Consider the following 16,141-nt stretch of genomic DNA (forward strand, 5'->3'; position numbering starts at 1 on the left):
AAAATGCATTTGTCTTTCATTTTAAATTGATCATAAGAATGTATCGGAATCAGTCACAATCAGGGTTGGATTTAACCATTAAGCGAGGTAAGCGGCTGCTTAGAAGTATCAAAAATGTTTTCTAGGTTATTTTAAAACAGGACTGGGCAACTTCAGTCCTGGAGGGCCGGTGTCCTGCAAAGTTTAGCTCCTACTCTAATCAGACACGCCTGCCTATAGTGATTTTAAAAACACTGATTAGCATGTCAGGTGTGTTTGTGAGTGTTAAAGCCCTCCAGGACCGAAGTTGCCCAGCCCTGTTTTAGAGTAAAATATATTACACCTCTTGACCTTATTCTTCGATGCGAAAGTGTGCTAATTTTTGCGATTGTTTTACAACTTCCAATTCAGTTGCCTATGGGAGAAAAGACTAGGAGTAATAAACTGCAGAAAACGGTCAAACTACTTGCTCTACAAACAAGTGTTTGCATGACTATACACAGAAAAAGCAGAATAACATAATAAGAAAATATTAATTTGTAACATCAGGCAGCAAAATGAGCAGTTTGTAACGTCTAAAAACGAATAGAAGTGAATGAGACCGGAAGTCTCGAGCCAAAAAGATTCAAATGGCTGCGCCCACTCACCGAGAATAAGGTGAATAAAGAGTCTTCATAAACTACCAAAACCAGTGTATTTGTGTGTAGTTAGTTTTATTTAATTATTATTTTCTTTCAAAAAAGCTGGATTTTAAAGGTCCAGTAAAATTTTAAAAAAATAGTTTTTTAGATTTTAGTATCAATATGTTAGTTTTAAGGATATCTATATCTTTGCTTTTTATTTGATGCGCAATTTATTTAATGATCTGTGATTAAAAACTAAATGCTATTGGCTTTTTTTAAATTTTTTTTTTTTTTATAAGAAGCTACTCTATGTCCAGCCCTTTCTTGTTTTACTTGAGAATAAATACTGTAATACACATTTCAAAGCACTTTACAGGACTTAAAGTGTTTATAGTTTTGTAAGTATTCATATGTTTTTATGAATTGCTTAAATATTTTTAGAGCATAGAAGCAAAAGTAGAGAATCGAGATCTACGGAGATTATTTAACTTTTATTTAATTAATTATGAAGGCAATATATCTAAAAAGCACATGTCAGATGTTATATAAGCTATAATATAAGGCATACGTGTGTGTCTGTGTCAACCCACTAAACATCGCTAGACAGATTTATTGAAGATTGAGCCCACAGTTAGATGTTGGTATTTCAACTGAGAAAGTAATTACCAAGACTGGCTGTAATTTGATTGAAGCTCATTCAAAAATGTTTTGAGCTAAGTTATTTGGGCCTTTTTTAAATAGTCTGCAGGATCTTTAGATTTATAGAATATTTATTATGAAGCTAGTGCAGTGTTGAGAGAATTGGTCTAATAAGATGATGATGATTTAACACACTTATTGAGAGAAAAAAAATACAAATCTGAAAAAGACAAGAAACAAACAAAATAAAAACAAGTACAACTGATATGACTTTCTTAACAAGGCGAATTCTACCAAAGAAAACCAAATCAAAATGCATTTGCCTTTAATTTCAAATTGACCAATGTATCAGAATCGGTCACAATCGGGCGAATTTAACCAATAAGCGAGGTAAGAGAGTGCTTAGAATTATAAAAAAAAAAAAATTCTAGTATCTACTGTAGAAGTATAAATTATACGTATAAACTGTATATAACATTGTTTTCTATCATATTTTGTATGGTGAGAGTCAAACAAATGAAATTTTAATGCAACTAAATATTATTTAATATAAATTAAACTATTATATATTTATGAAAATTTAATGTTGTGTAATAATAATAAGATCATACAAGAAAATATTATTATTATGATTACATGTGCACAAATTTGTCCACCACCCCCAATCATAGAGCAATGCAGCAGTTAAATTTAAATAAAAATATCTATATATTTATTTTTTTTAGTTGTAAATTAATTGTAAGAAAACGAATCATTTAAAAAGTACAGATTGCATAAAGATAGAATACAGAAAAGACGTTTATGTGATATAAAAACACTATCTAAATAATAAAAAATTAAATAGAAGTAAAAAGGGTGGTTTTTAGGACTGTTTGGCAGCTCTAGTGGATTCTAGTTTACTTCATATCAATTTAACTGTAAATAAAAATTAAATAAAAGTAGAAAGAGTACATTTTAGGACTGTTGGGCCGCATGGCTAGAATTGCTTAGAACCCCCGAATCACTAAATCCAATATAATGTATGGTAAAGTCTCATGTTTCGCACATATCAGAGTTAACCCTTTGAAGCTTCATGCAAGTCAAGTGATATTTGATTCTATAGATATTCTAAAAATAGCCAAACACACTCACTTACTGTATGTCTGTAACATGATTCAAGGGCAGGTCATTACACATGTTTAATTTATGCCTCACATTCAGTTCATTAAATACAAATCACAACCGCTGACCTGATCCTCAATTATATGTTCTCATTATTGCATTCTGTTTAAATCATTTACGCTTGAAGCTTCACTGAAATATGTAAGGTTTGATGCAGAATGATTGGTTGCGTTTAGCCTCTGGACATTGTAAAGTGGTAATGAAAGAATGTCGTAATGTCAGTGTGGCTATCAGACAAGAAGTTTTTAATTGCTTTAATTTAATACGGTTGTCTAAGCACAGCCATATCATCGCTTATAAGCTATTACATGATTTCAAATTCCCCAGCAAGTCTTTATTTACTCTTAACCCCGTGTGACTGATGAAGTGCTTACTGTGCTCATATACAGAACAGATGGAAAGTTTCAGACTGTGTTTTTCCTTTATTAGTAGTAGTATTAAGCTCTGCAGTATAATTGTAAATGGCCTCCAGCAGGGCATAAGAGAAAAGCACTGACACACATGAGTGCCGGTAAAGGATTTTTTTTCACTCTTATCTAACTCATTGGGTCAGCAGGCATGAATGAGGTGAAAGTGTGCTGTTTCTAGCTGAAGCTCCATTAATTTATTCAGACTTAAGCTTGAATAAACATCCCTTCATCAGAAGCGATTCAATGGTGCTGAAAGCTAAATGTTCTGCAAAGAAACGTTTGAGTGCTTTTAGAGCCTCCGAAACAGAAATAACCATTCCCCTGGATTTGAGAAACGTCCAGCGGTAAATTAAAGGTGCATTCAATAATTAAAGACAATCTGGTAAAAAAAAGGGCGACACGGTGGCTTAGTGGTTAGCACTGTCGCCTCACAGCAAGAAGGTTGCTGATTCGAGTCCCAGCTGGGTCAGTTGGCATTTCTGTGTGGAGTTTGCATGCATCCCTAAAGTTTGAAATATTAAAGTACACTTAATTTGCATTGAATGTGTTTTTAATGAATATGAGGGAAATTCTATCAGAAACATACAGTTTCACTTTTAGTAAATGTGACAGGGCCTGACTTAAGGTTATCGTCCTTAAAAAAACAAGCATAAAATCTTACAATTCTATGATAGAATGCATCTCTGATCACGGCCAGCTTCACTCATTCATTTTCTTGTCGGCTTAGTCCCTTTATTAATCTGGGGTCACCACAGCGGAATGAACCGTCAACTGTGGGGGAAACCGGAACACCCAGAGAAAACCCACGCGAATGCAGGGAGAATATGCAAACTCCACACAGAAATGCCAACTGAGCCGAGGCTCGACCCAGCGACCTTCTTGCTGTGAGGCAACAGCACTACCTAGTGCCCCACTGCTTCGCCCACAGCCAGCTTTTTCTTCGTAAAACGATGTCACTTCCAAGTCATAGCCTTAAATGTGTATTGCACGCATTATATATTAAATTTAATGCAAATGTGACAGGAGTGACAAAAACATGGAGAGAATTCTAAACTAGTATTTATTTGTAGAATTTATTTATAATTTGACGTTTTTGAGCAGTTGATGTGAATGATAACAACTTAAACTTTCTATTTCTGAAGATTTTTTTTTTCTCTAAATAGCAGTTTTTAGCGTAACAAAACTATCAAAGTTGTATAGGTTCAATTGGGCTGAGGACAAGGACAGAGTTTGTACAGTAAAGTCTTTTTAATAAAGAAAAAAATCTGAGAACCAAATAAATGACATTTTCCTTGAGCAACTCACAGAAACCATCCGTCCATTTTAGAAATTGATGGGTTGAAATACTTTTTATTGACTGTATTTATGTTTTAACTTCAGGGACAGATAATGTATGTTGTTAGTAGAATGTCCAATAAAACCTTTTGGTATGAGCACATCTTATCTTTTCAGCTTTGGGAACTCCAGATTCTGAACTAAGTATCAGAAAAGATGCATTTTCTCTTGTCTTCAAGACATTTCAGTATGGATAAATGAGTACTTTTTACCAAAGGACAGCCTGCAGTTTTTCAGATGGGTATTGAAAACAACATCTGAGCAAAATAGGCCCCTTCTGGCCTAAGATTGTCAAACAAGCAGCGTGTAAAATTATGAGGGAACAGAGACGTTATGAGCCAAGAAGATCAATATTAGAGTGCAGTATTTATGGAGGAGACAGCGGGCTTAAGAGGCCCATGCAGAGCGAAACAGAGCAGCAATCAAACCTATAAATCGCTGTGAGGTAGAAAACATAAAAGGATCAAATTAAATGAATCATTGTAATTAAATTGATAAGTAAAGCCAAGAACACATTCTTACAGAAGTTAGAAAAGTAGTTTTACACTCTTCCTAAAACCTAAAGCGTTTATTTTCTTCTTCATTTACGTAAATGAATGATAACGAGCAATAAATAAACACTTTAGTTACAGCTAGGCCACAGCTGTGAGGGTTTAATGAAGCTTTTCTCCCAGGAATTCACACTTTATTACTAATGTATAGTACTGAAATACACAAACAATTATGATTGATGCATTTAAACACTTTGTTAAATTTTATTCTTTGCTACTTGCTGTAGCCTACTTAAAGCAACGGGTATATTGACAAATATACTGATTATTTCAGTCTGTACTGATTTGCTTTCTGATAGTAAGCCAAAAAAAATGGTTATTTTTTATATGAAGCACAATAAATTGCTGCAATAAATGTCATAGTTTTATAGGTTTCAGGTTATGTCTGTGTGGGTTGTTTATAGAGGGCAGGATGTGTGGTTATGGTTTTGTTCGACTGAGGTATAAAGAGATACACAGTGCCCTCTACAGGTAGTTATTGATTGCATTACTCCTAAATTAAATAATTAAAAAGCTTAATAGACCTATTACTGCAAACAAATTTCTAGCCCATGTAATTGAGTTTCTGGTAACCACCTTTGCTCTCTTATACAGAGGCGTAAATAGCCCCTATTTTTAGTGGTCAAATGTGGAGTCTGAATTAATTCGGCAATACCTTGACATTACACTGCATCATGACCTCAATTATGACTGATGGCTTTAATATTTTACTAACCCAAAATGTGCCACAGGCTTATTTATTTATTATTTTTATGTTAACAACAGTGATTTGTTCCTCTGGGTGCTCCGGTTTCCCCCACAAGTCTAAAAGCATGTGGTATGTGAATTGGGTAAGCTAAATTGTCTGTAGAGTATGTGTGAATGAGTGTTTCCCAGTGATGGGTTGCCGCTGGAAGGGCATCCGCTCTGTAAAGCATATGGTGGATAAGTTGGCGGTTCATTTCGCTGGGGTGACCCCTTATTAATAAAGGGACTAAGCCGCAAAGAAAATAAATGAGTGATCAGAAATAAGCGATTTGTTCAGGTTTTGACCTGCTCTCTTGAAATGTACAGCCTGAAATGATTATACTCAGCATTTGTAACAGTGTTAACGTCAGCGTTTGTGTATTGCATGTTCCTGGAGTTCCCTTGTTTTTACAGATGATTATCAGTTTCAGGTTCAGACTGGGAGACACCTAAAGATGTGCCTGTCAGGATGTTTAATTTATCCATGCGTCATGTGTAGGAAAACCAGGAATTTATCTGGATACTCATGAAAGTCATCCTGCGCTTACTCAAAACTTGTCAGTTATCAAATGATGAAATGCCTTTAATGGTTGTCTGAATTTTTATTTTATTTATTTAATATTATGTTCCTTGTAAAAAAAAATATTTGAATTTATTATAAGTTTTTCAATTATTATTAAATTATTTGTCCTTGTTGTTTTTCCTTTCAATACTGTCAATAAAAGCATATCCTATATACCTTATTATGATTAATATTTGCTGTATACCCCATTATTATTAGTAGTAGTAGTAGTAGTAGTAGTAGTAGTAGTAGCAGCAGCAGCAGTAGTAGTAGTGTTTATGATATTTCCTTAAAGTTATTATATTTCTTTCATAATTATATAAAAAAAGTGTTTGAATTTTTTATTTTATATTATTATCTTATTTTTGTATTTTAAGTACTCTATTAGTACTGTAAAGTCAAAGTAATGTTAATATAATAATTGTATTTGTAAATTTTTATATTAATATTTTTATTTATTCTTTTATGTTTTTTGTATAAGGTTTTTATTGCTTGTTATGGCTGTCAATAAAAACATGCCCTATAATATATTATTATTATTATTATTATTATTATTATTATTATTATTTAGTAGTAGTATTTATGATAATTCCTTAAAGTTATTATTTTATTTCAAAATTAAATATAATTATTGTATTTGCAAATTAGATTTTTTATTAGTATTTGTTTTTATATTTTAAGTACTTATTTATTAGTACTGTAAAGTAAATAGTTCCCTCAAGTTATTATTTTTATTTCAAAGTAATATGAATATATTCATTGTATTTGTACGTTTTGTATTATTATTTTCATTTGTGTTTTTATTAAGTTTTTATAGTTTGTTCTGGCTGTCAAAAAATACCCTATAACGCATCATCATACTTATTATTATTATTATTATTATTATTATTATTATTATTATTGCTGTTGTTGTTTTTGTTATTTTGTAGTTGTAGTATTTATGATAATTTATCATAACTTTATCCTTAAAGTTGTTATTTTTATTTCACAATAATATTCATATATATTTTTGTATTATTTGTAAATTGTATATTTGAAGCACTCCTTTATTAGTAATGTAAAGAAGGTAAATAATGCCCTCAAGTTATTAGTTTTTATTTTAAAATAATATCAATATATTAATTGCATTTGAACATTTTATATACATTTTTATTTTTGTTATTTTATTAAGTTTTTATAGTTATATAGTTGTTATGGCTGTCAATAAAACATAAAGCATCCTCACAACAATCTTACCCATCAATAAACATTATTTTTGCGTTAACTGTTATTAAAATGCAACTTTTTTCTGTATCTAAATTATTTAGTAACAAATTTTCATGTGTTAAGCTTGCTCTTATGGTTCGTTTTATATAAACATCTCAATTTACCCTTTAACTTCCACATCAACTTGACCAATTTCTTTAGTTAAATGGTGTTCCTGACACCATTAAGCAAATGTTGAGTTTTTTGTTTTATTTGGTAACCTATGCACATAAGGTCAACCACATGGTTACAATGCTGGTTGAAGGTTTAAACTGCACAATGCATTAACCTGAGTAAATGGAGTTGCTATTAAATACAAAGAAATAGCCTAGTAGGTGTTTATAGTTCTCTATTTATAAACTCTTCCAGCTTCTCTCTTGTCACACTGTTGTGTTTACGTTAGTCAGCAAATAGTCGTTTACTGTTGGTATACAATTTCATTCCTGCACAATGACTGAGTTACAAATTAGTGGTTTGGAAAATATGTTCACCTTAGGCTGACAACTTATCCAACCTCATCCGAACACGCAAAAATGAAGCTCACCTCATCGTGTTGGGACCTGCATGTGGTTTCTGGAGCTTGCAGCTGCTCCTGACTCAAATCGGCCGGAAATCCCCAAACCTGCATGCCTTTAGAGAAACTGTTGCCTTCAGCTGAAAGTTGGCGGTAAGGAAGATGACAATGCTGTTGTCTGTGGATACAGAGGGGATTTTGTTGCTGAGATCAATGATAGATACAGGTCAGAAAGAGTGCTTGCTTCCTGGACACATTAGGAAAATTTGACCTTTTCTGAGTGTAGGAACTATAATCAGGCCCTAAGTGCATCTACCAATTTAGAAAACATGTCATAGGATAACATTGTAACTTTTTTTTGGTAAACCTGTTTTGAAAAAGCAAGCTGTATAGATTTCAATCCTATACTGATGTAGGAACGGGATCTTATTATATATTACTAATTTTTAATCTGCACCTGCATCATTTCTGTTTTTCTCACTGTAGCCACTGGAGACTCACAGTGTCTGTGGCAAAAATGAATAAATGTTTTGTTGAAGTTTGCACTCCAGACCAATTTCTGAACCCCTGAGGAAATCTCAGTAAAGTTTTATAAAATATCTGCAAAAATAAATAAAAATAAATTAAAAAAAGGTTTACGTTTGACTGCTTCACCAGTGGTCAAGGGTCAAACTCTGAAGGATTCAGCACCAATTTATCTGAAATCATTCACCATAAGCATAAATCATAAATGCACATAATAAGAATATAATACACAATACTGTCAGGTGAGGTGACAAACTTTTTCAGTTTTATGGAAAGATGAGAGAATTGTACTAACAACATGCTACACAACAGGATTCCGGCAAAAAGCAATTTGTCTGCACAAGACGCGACATGACAGAAACATTTAAATACCACAGACATTCAGAAGTACATGACTGATGTTTTTGATTTGCATTTCTTATGTTCATGTTTAAACTATTTGTTTGCTAGTTATTTAATATTCAGTATCCGAGGTAAACTATCTGCTGGCACGTTCAGTACAGCAAAAAATATGTCACATAAAATGTATTTAAACTCTTGATGGTAACATTTAACACTGAATAAAGTACATAATCAGCTTCTGAAGTGATTTTTTTGTTGTTTCTGCAATGTCAGAATAGGCTCCGCCTTCTGCTGGAAAGCAGCAGTTTATTTGCATTTAAAGGGATATACAAAACAAAGGGGTACCAAAAGTATAAGGGTTTTACCAAAAAGTGAATGTTTCCCCATAAAATAATTTGGCCTTGCAAATCACACAAGAGGCATTACCCTTTCATTTCTCTCCCAGTGGTTTTAAATATCTTGTAATAAATATGACACTCATTTTCTTCCTTGTTTGAAGCCAATTATAAAGTTCAATAAAAAAAGAAATGAAAGCTGATATAGAGAGGTGGCAATATCCTTACTTTCCCTTACTTTTAACATACATAAAAACATGTTTTTGCTCACTCTCAATAAGGGGCAAATTTGACAAGGTATTATAAATGATCTGTGTGGTATTTGGAGCTGAAATTTCAGAGTCACATCCTGGGGACACCACAGACCTCTTTTACATCTTGTGAAAAGTGTCATAATATGTACCCTTTAAAACACATGTTTAAAAGTTACAGCCTTATATTTACTCTCAGAAAACACTGAGGACCTATTGTGGGTCTCAGACGTTGCTCACAGAGAGCGAAAAAAATTGATAAACACATTTAAAATTGTTATAGAGGCGTAGTCTTGAGTATTCCAGCATGTTGAATAAGTTGTAATTATATGTGGGCTAATCAGTCTCTGTGGTTCATTCTTCTAGCTGCTGCAGCAGTGAGAGATCAACCACAGCTTTACTACTGCTTTCCTTTGCCAACTTAAAGAATCCCTTCCGCTCAAACCACACTTCTTTCACTCCTCACTGACTGTCTTTGGTGTAGTCCATTCCTTTTTGTTATTTTCCGTTATATATCCTATTTTTTTTTTCATTGTCATTCGAAAGTAAGCTAATTGCTCTTTAAATTGACTTTAAAGCAGCCTATTTATGCATTGCGTATAATGACATCTCTATTTTTTTCCACCACTGTAGTTTTATTGCAGCTAGGTCTGCTCGATATTTCTACAGTGTCTAGTAATATAGACAGTGCTGGGTTTAATACTGCAGGGGTTTTTAATGGAGGGCAGGAAATGGAAATGTTAAACCACGTTTGCTTAGTTGAGCTTGTGGCCGCTTTGGAGTAAATTCTGGAAGTTTATCAGATAGTGATAGTTCACCTCAAAGTGAACATTTACTCATGGTTTACTTAGGCCATTCTAGGCCAGTGTTTCTTTCTTTGGTAATACTTTACAATGAGGTCGTATTAGTTAATGGATTTACTAACATGAACAAACAATGACCAATACATTTATAGCGGTATTTGTACATTTTTGCTAACGTTAGTTGAGAAAAATAGAGCTGTTCATTGTTACTTCACGTTAACTCTCAGTGCATTAATTAATGTTGACAAGCATGAAAGACATTAGTAGGGTCAGACAGAATCTGCGGACATTTTCTTGCTTATTCTGTGAAGAATTTTGTAAAAAGTCTGTGGATTTATGCGGAATTACTTTGGAAGTATAAAAGCTTAATATATGAAATAAAAAAGATTACCTTTTGAAAAACCCAATTCCATCCACATATAATATATCTAGTAAAAGATAGAAAATGTTACTTTACAAACTGTATTGTAAATAAATTAAATAAACATCTTCATATCAGTCAATAATATAGCTAAAATTAATTTAAAAGCTGAATAAATGTACACACATTAACACAAGTAAATAAATAGACTGAATAATGGGCTCAAAATCTGTGAATTTCTGCACACACAGATTCCATGTGAACCTAGGCATTAGTAAATGCTGAACTATAATTATTAAATGAGGTACTTAATCAGTTCATGTTAGTAAATACTGCGGCACAATATATAGTTTCAGGATAGATATCACAATATGTCCTTTCGCAATAGTCACATCACAGCATCTGCAATGTGAAGTTGGGATAATTGGTAGTTGATCAGCAATGAAGAATGTACAGTGTTTACATTTTACATTACATTTTATTATTCATTAATAGGGGCAGGACAAAATAGGGAAATGCATAAGGTGGCGCTTCTCATAAGGTGGCGCTTCTCATAATGGCGGATCATATATCAATGTTGCAATTCTAAGAAATATATATGCTGTTAATAAAAGAAATACATCTTGTAACTTTTTAACACATTTTTCTCTCTTCATTTACAAATATCGTGACATTGTGGATGATTTTCTTGGGATTTATCATTATCGGGAGCAAAATATCATGATAATATCATATTGCTGTACCTGAATATGCGACTACTTTCATTTTCATCTTATTTATTTATTATTGTAATTTCTTTGATGCACTCCTCTGCAAGATTATTCTAATCAAAGTTGATCATTTTATTCCAGATTAAGCTATTCAAGTCATCTGGCGAATATATTCATATCGCAATATAAATCACAGCAAAATAAAATATTGCAATGTCAGATTTTTCTAAGGTTGTGCAGCCCTAGTTAAGACATTAAAGGTGCATCTGCCAGAATGCTAGCATTAGCATAACAGCTTAAAAATTGATGTCCCTCCCCTGCCGTTCAAAGTCACACCTCCTCAAGTCATAAACACGCAAATGCTGATGACGGTAGACAACTTTATATAGCACTAGATTATGTCATTCACCGGTTTGTTCAGCATAGTTGTTGACAAGCCAGCGGGTGCAGGAATTATATTTCCCCAAAACTGGCATTGGAGCAAAGTTGGTTTCTCACATTCAGACTTTCTCCTTAATAATGTAATTTCAGAAAAGTTTTGTTTGCAAATTTTAAATAGTGAAATCATATAATCAGCCAGTGACTATAAAATACAACATTGTTCACAGTTCACTATTAAATATTGCTAATGTAGTTTAGAAGTCAAACCTACACGCTATTTCAGACCCAATATTCAAAGTTATGTTAGAGTGGGAGCATGTCACTGGTTGACACTGCTCAAAAATGAATGAATGTGCGAATATAAATCCAACTTTACCTCAGTAAAGCTGGTAAGGAGGAAGGGCACTATTTACTTATGTTTGTTATTCAACTAAATTAGATTAAATGCTAAAAAGTAAATAATGTTTCATCATTCGAGTAAATCAAAATCAAATCAGAAAAAAGGAGTGCTAAAAACAGAAATATCCTGCATTAAACTTACGTTACCAAGACAATGAGCGACCTACTTTTCATTTTCAATTGTGCTCGCTGATTCTCGTTCATCTCTTGTTTTCATCTCCTTTTACACTTGAACAACTAAATGAATGCTTATATTTAACTGATTATAATATCGATGCCGTAAAAAGTACTCAGTTTTCAGTGACTGAAAAATCCCAAAGTGCATATAAACACATTCATAAAAAGAACACAATCTATATAAGCTTTTCGTGGCTAAAATAGTTTTGTAACATACTTGTCTAAAAGTAATACTTCAGCCATGGTGTCATCCCTCAGATCGTTGTTTTAAACTGCATAATGTCGTTTCTGTCCAGCTTGCAAAAGTTCCTATTTTTCTTTAGCATTTAGAAAAGTTTTGAGTCTGCAATCCTTCTTTTCATTGATACATGGCTACTTTGGTCTTTTGAAAAAAAGTCTTTCAGATTGATGCAGAGTTTGCCTGATGTCTCTCTGTCAGATGTAGGTGGCCATGCTTAACGTGTACACACAAATGATGTATCTATGTGCGTAAAGAGAGAAATACACTTTTAAATTTGTTGACAGTTTGAGATACCTGTCGTTTTTTTTTTGTTTTTTTTGTCTTATGCCTCATGCAGAATATAAAAATACTTATTAATACATTTAGATCATTTACTTTAGTCAGTAGACTCAGTACTATTGTAATGTGAAAAGACTTTTATCCAGAACAACAACAAAAACATTCTGAAGACCTACTGCACCTTAAACTAAATGAAACCTTATTGTAAAGTGTGACCCTTTCTTCTGTTTATCAATAATAATAATTAAAAAAGGGGGAAAGAAACGGTTTCTATATTTCAAGTTTTTATCTTTTTATAAAAAATTCTCTTGTTTGACTTTTATAGCAGGTTAAATTAAATGAATGTCAACTGTTTGGTTTCCACTGTTCTTCAAAATACCTATGGTTTTTGTTTTTGGGTGAATCCGCTCTTTATTGTTGAGAAAAAGATCTGTTTTCTAGTTGTTGTTGTTTGTCTAGGTTAAAAAGCTTTTCATTTATATAATTATGTTTCCGTATTCATTCACTACTTTGTTTGTATTCTTTTCAGCAAATGCACATTCTGTGGTTAGACTGATATCATTAGTGCGTACCTCTCTCTCCCACTCAATTCATTCAGAAAACAACATCATTAGACACATAATTATCCTGTTTCTCAGGATGAATCATTACAGTTGAGACTAAATCTATGAAAAGATTTTGCAGAAGTTCTCCGGCCAGACGAGATAGTCATCTGGGATTATTCAGCATCAGCCCTTTGACTCATACAGCTCATGGATCGCAGACAAAGGATGTTATTTTGATGTTGCTTTTTCTTTTCAGCCTTATTTCACATGAAGACCTTACAGTGTCAAAATAACAGTTCTTTACAGTTGATCGTAGGAATTACTCATCAGTGTGCAGTGACTAGAGAGCTGAATTTCCTTTCCACTAAAAATGTTGAATCTATCTATCTATCTATCTATCTATCTATCTATCTATCTATCTATCTATCTATCTATCTATCTATCTATCTATCTATCTATCTATCTATCTATCTATCTATCTATCTATCTTTCTTTCTTTCTATCTATCTATCTGTCTGTCTGTCTGTCTGTCTGTTGTGTGTCTGTCTGTCTGTCCGTCCATCCGTCCGTCCGTCCGTCCGTCCGTCCGTCCGTCCGTCCGTCCGTCCGTCCGTCCATCCATATAACTGTCTGTCTATCTGTCTGTTTGTCTGTCTATTTCTGAAGTTTGTTTTATTCTGTATTGGTTTGGTGTGTTTGCAGTATGCATCGACTTGGTTTGGACATTTCTCTGAACATTCCTTTGAGATTTTGGTCTATATTGACATGACAGCATCGTGCAGTTGCTGCAGATTTGTCAGCACAAATCCATGATGCAAATATTTCGTTCCACCACATACCAAAGCTGCGCTACTGAACTGAGATCTGGTGACTGTGGAAGGCAAGGGTAAAGGCAACTCAATGTCATACTCAAGAAACAAATTAGAGGTTAGAGTTAGAGTTATTATAGTTAGCAAAATAAATTAATTAACCACTTTGACTGTGGTCATGAAGGCATGGACATGGTTAACAAAAATGCTCTATTGGTACCAAGGGACCCAACATGTGTCAAAAAAAAAACATCCCACCAGCAGTTTACATTGTTTAAGTGTCAGTTCCTCGAAAAATTTAAGTTCTGTTATTAATTACTCTCTGTCATGTTATTCGAAACCAGAGATGCCCAGACTAGGGCATGCTAGCCAAAGTTAGCCATTTGTATTCTTTGAATTGTCTTGCCAGCGGGAAAATGATGGGAAAGGGTTGGGCAATGCCTTTACCAGAGAATCTATATAACTCTATATAATACTATATTTCTATATAATGTAACCTTTAGTTTGCTTGTTTGTTTGTTTGTTTATTGTTGAGCTACAGCATAAATTATAGTTTTTCTCAGTCGCTTTAGTGCATTTCTCACAACACCAGTGCATTTCTGCACAACATTTAATGCATTTCTCAAAACAATTAGTACATACTGCAAAACCTTGCTAATAATCTGCAAAAGCGCGTCACATGCTCAAAATGGATAGTTCATTCCTCAAAAGCAAGTATTCACGTCAATGAAAGTGTCAGTGTCATCAAAATGAAAAGTTCAGACAGCATTGTTTATGAACAAGATAGTCAAACAGGTTTAGAAACCTTCTGAAAATGCTCAATACAGCACTATAGACTATTTGCACAGCCATTTGAAAACTACAGTAAAGTGAGACATCACTGGATTGAGTAAGTTATCTGAGTACAAGACACTAAATATGTATGTTTCACATTTTTACTGCATTTGCACTTTGCAATCCTAATTTACTCACAGCATTGTGCAAAAAAATAAACACATCCTTATTTACAACAAACATAAACTCCCTTTAGGTAGAGCTGTGCACAACTGTACACAATATTGCAGTACATATTGGAACTGAGCCTACAACATACACAGGTCTGTATATCATTCATCAAATTGTTAAATTTTAAAGACATTTTCAGGAAAATAAAGATTTAAATTTGTTTTATAAAATTAGTTTGAGAGATTTTGACAACTAGTTCATCATTTTTGTATGTAATGACTCAAGTAATGAAATGAGGACTATTAGTTTTAATTGAATGACTATTCAGCAATTATAAGTTTAGTTCATTTTGACTGACATGACAGAAGCAAATAATAATGTTATCAATAGCAGAGAGTTGTATGAAAGCAATTGATGCTTGTCCAAAAGCATTCACAATTTGTTGAAAAGAATGAGAAACTGCTACTAGGATGTGCACAAATGACTAATTGTTTTGAGAAATGCATTAAATGTTGTGCAAATGTAAATAGTGTAGTGAGAAATGCACCAAAGCGACTGAGAAAAACTGTATTCACAGCATAGTGCAAAAGAATAAATACAACCTTATTTACAACAAGCATAAGCTTCCTTTGGGTAAATTGGGTAAATACAACTGTAAACTATATTGCAGAACATATTGGAACTGAACCTACAACACAGGTCTGTAAATCATTCATGAAATTGTTCAATTTAGAAGACATTTTTAGGAAAATAAAGATTAAAATTTTTTTATAAAATATGCTTGACAGATTTTGACAACTAGTTCAACATTTTTGTATGTAATGACTCAAGTAATTAAATGAGGACTATAAGTTTTATATGCAATGACTATTCAGCATTTACACATTTAGTTAATTTTGACTGACATGTCATAAGCAAATGATAATGTTATCAATAGCAGAGAGTTGTATGAAAACAGTTGATGCTGGTCCAAAAGCATCTGCAATTTGTTGGAAGGAATGAGAAACTAATACTAGGATGTGCACAAATGACTAATTGTTTTGAGAAATGCATTAACTGTTGTGCAAATGTAAATAGTGTTGTGAGAAATGCATCAAAGCGACTGAGAAAAACTGTCAATTAAATGTTTCAGTTAAATATTTTAAAAGAATCACATTTTTAAAAAAGGTACATACTTTCAATTAACGAATATGAGACAAAGTATAAGAGATCAGTGTGAAAATAAAGGCCAAGGCAGGTTCAGCATGACGAGTGTATTTGGCATTAAACTCCATTGTTTTAGAAATGGATTTT

At 33.0% G+C, this 16,141-nt stretch overlaps 1 protein-coding gene across 1 annotated transcript in view; it reads left to right on the forward strand.

The window, feature by feature from the left end:
- mmp9 (matrix metallopeptidase 9) overlaps nt 1-16,141 on the forward strand; it is a 200,239-nt gene that overhangs the window by 158,032 nt on the left and 26,066 nt on the right. The gene's annotated exons all lie outside the window — the stretch shown is intronic.

This window comes from Danio rerio, chromosome 8 (assembly GCF_049306965.1).
Source record: "Danio rerio strain Tuebingen ecotype United States chromosome 8, GRCz12tu, whole genome shotgun sequence".
Taxonomy (NCBI): domain Eukaryota; kingdom Metazoa; phylum Chordata; class Actinopteri; order Cypriniformes; family Danionidae; genus Danio; species Danio rerio.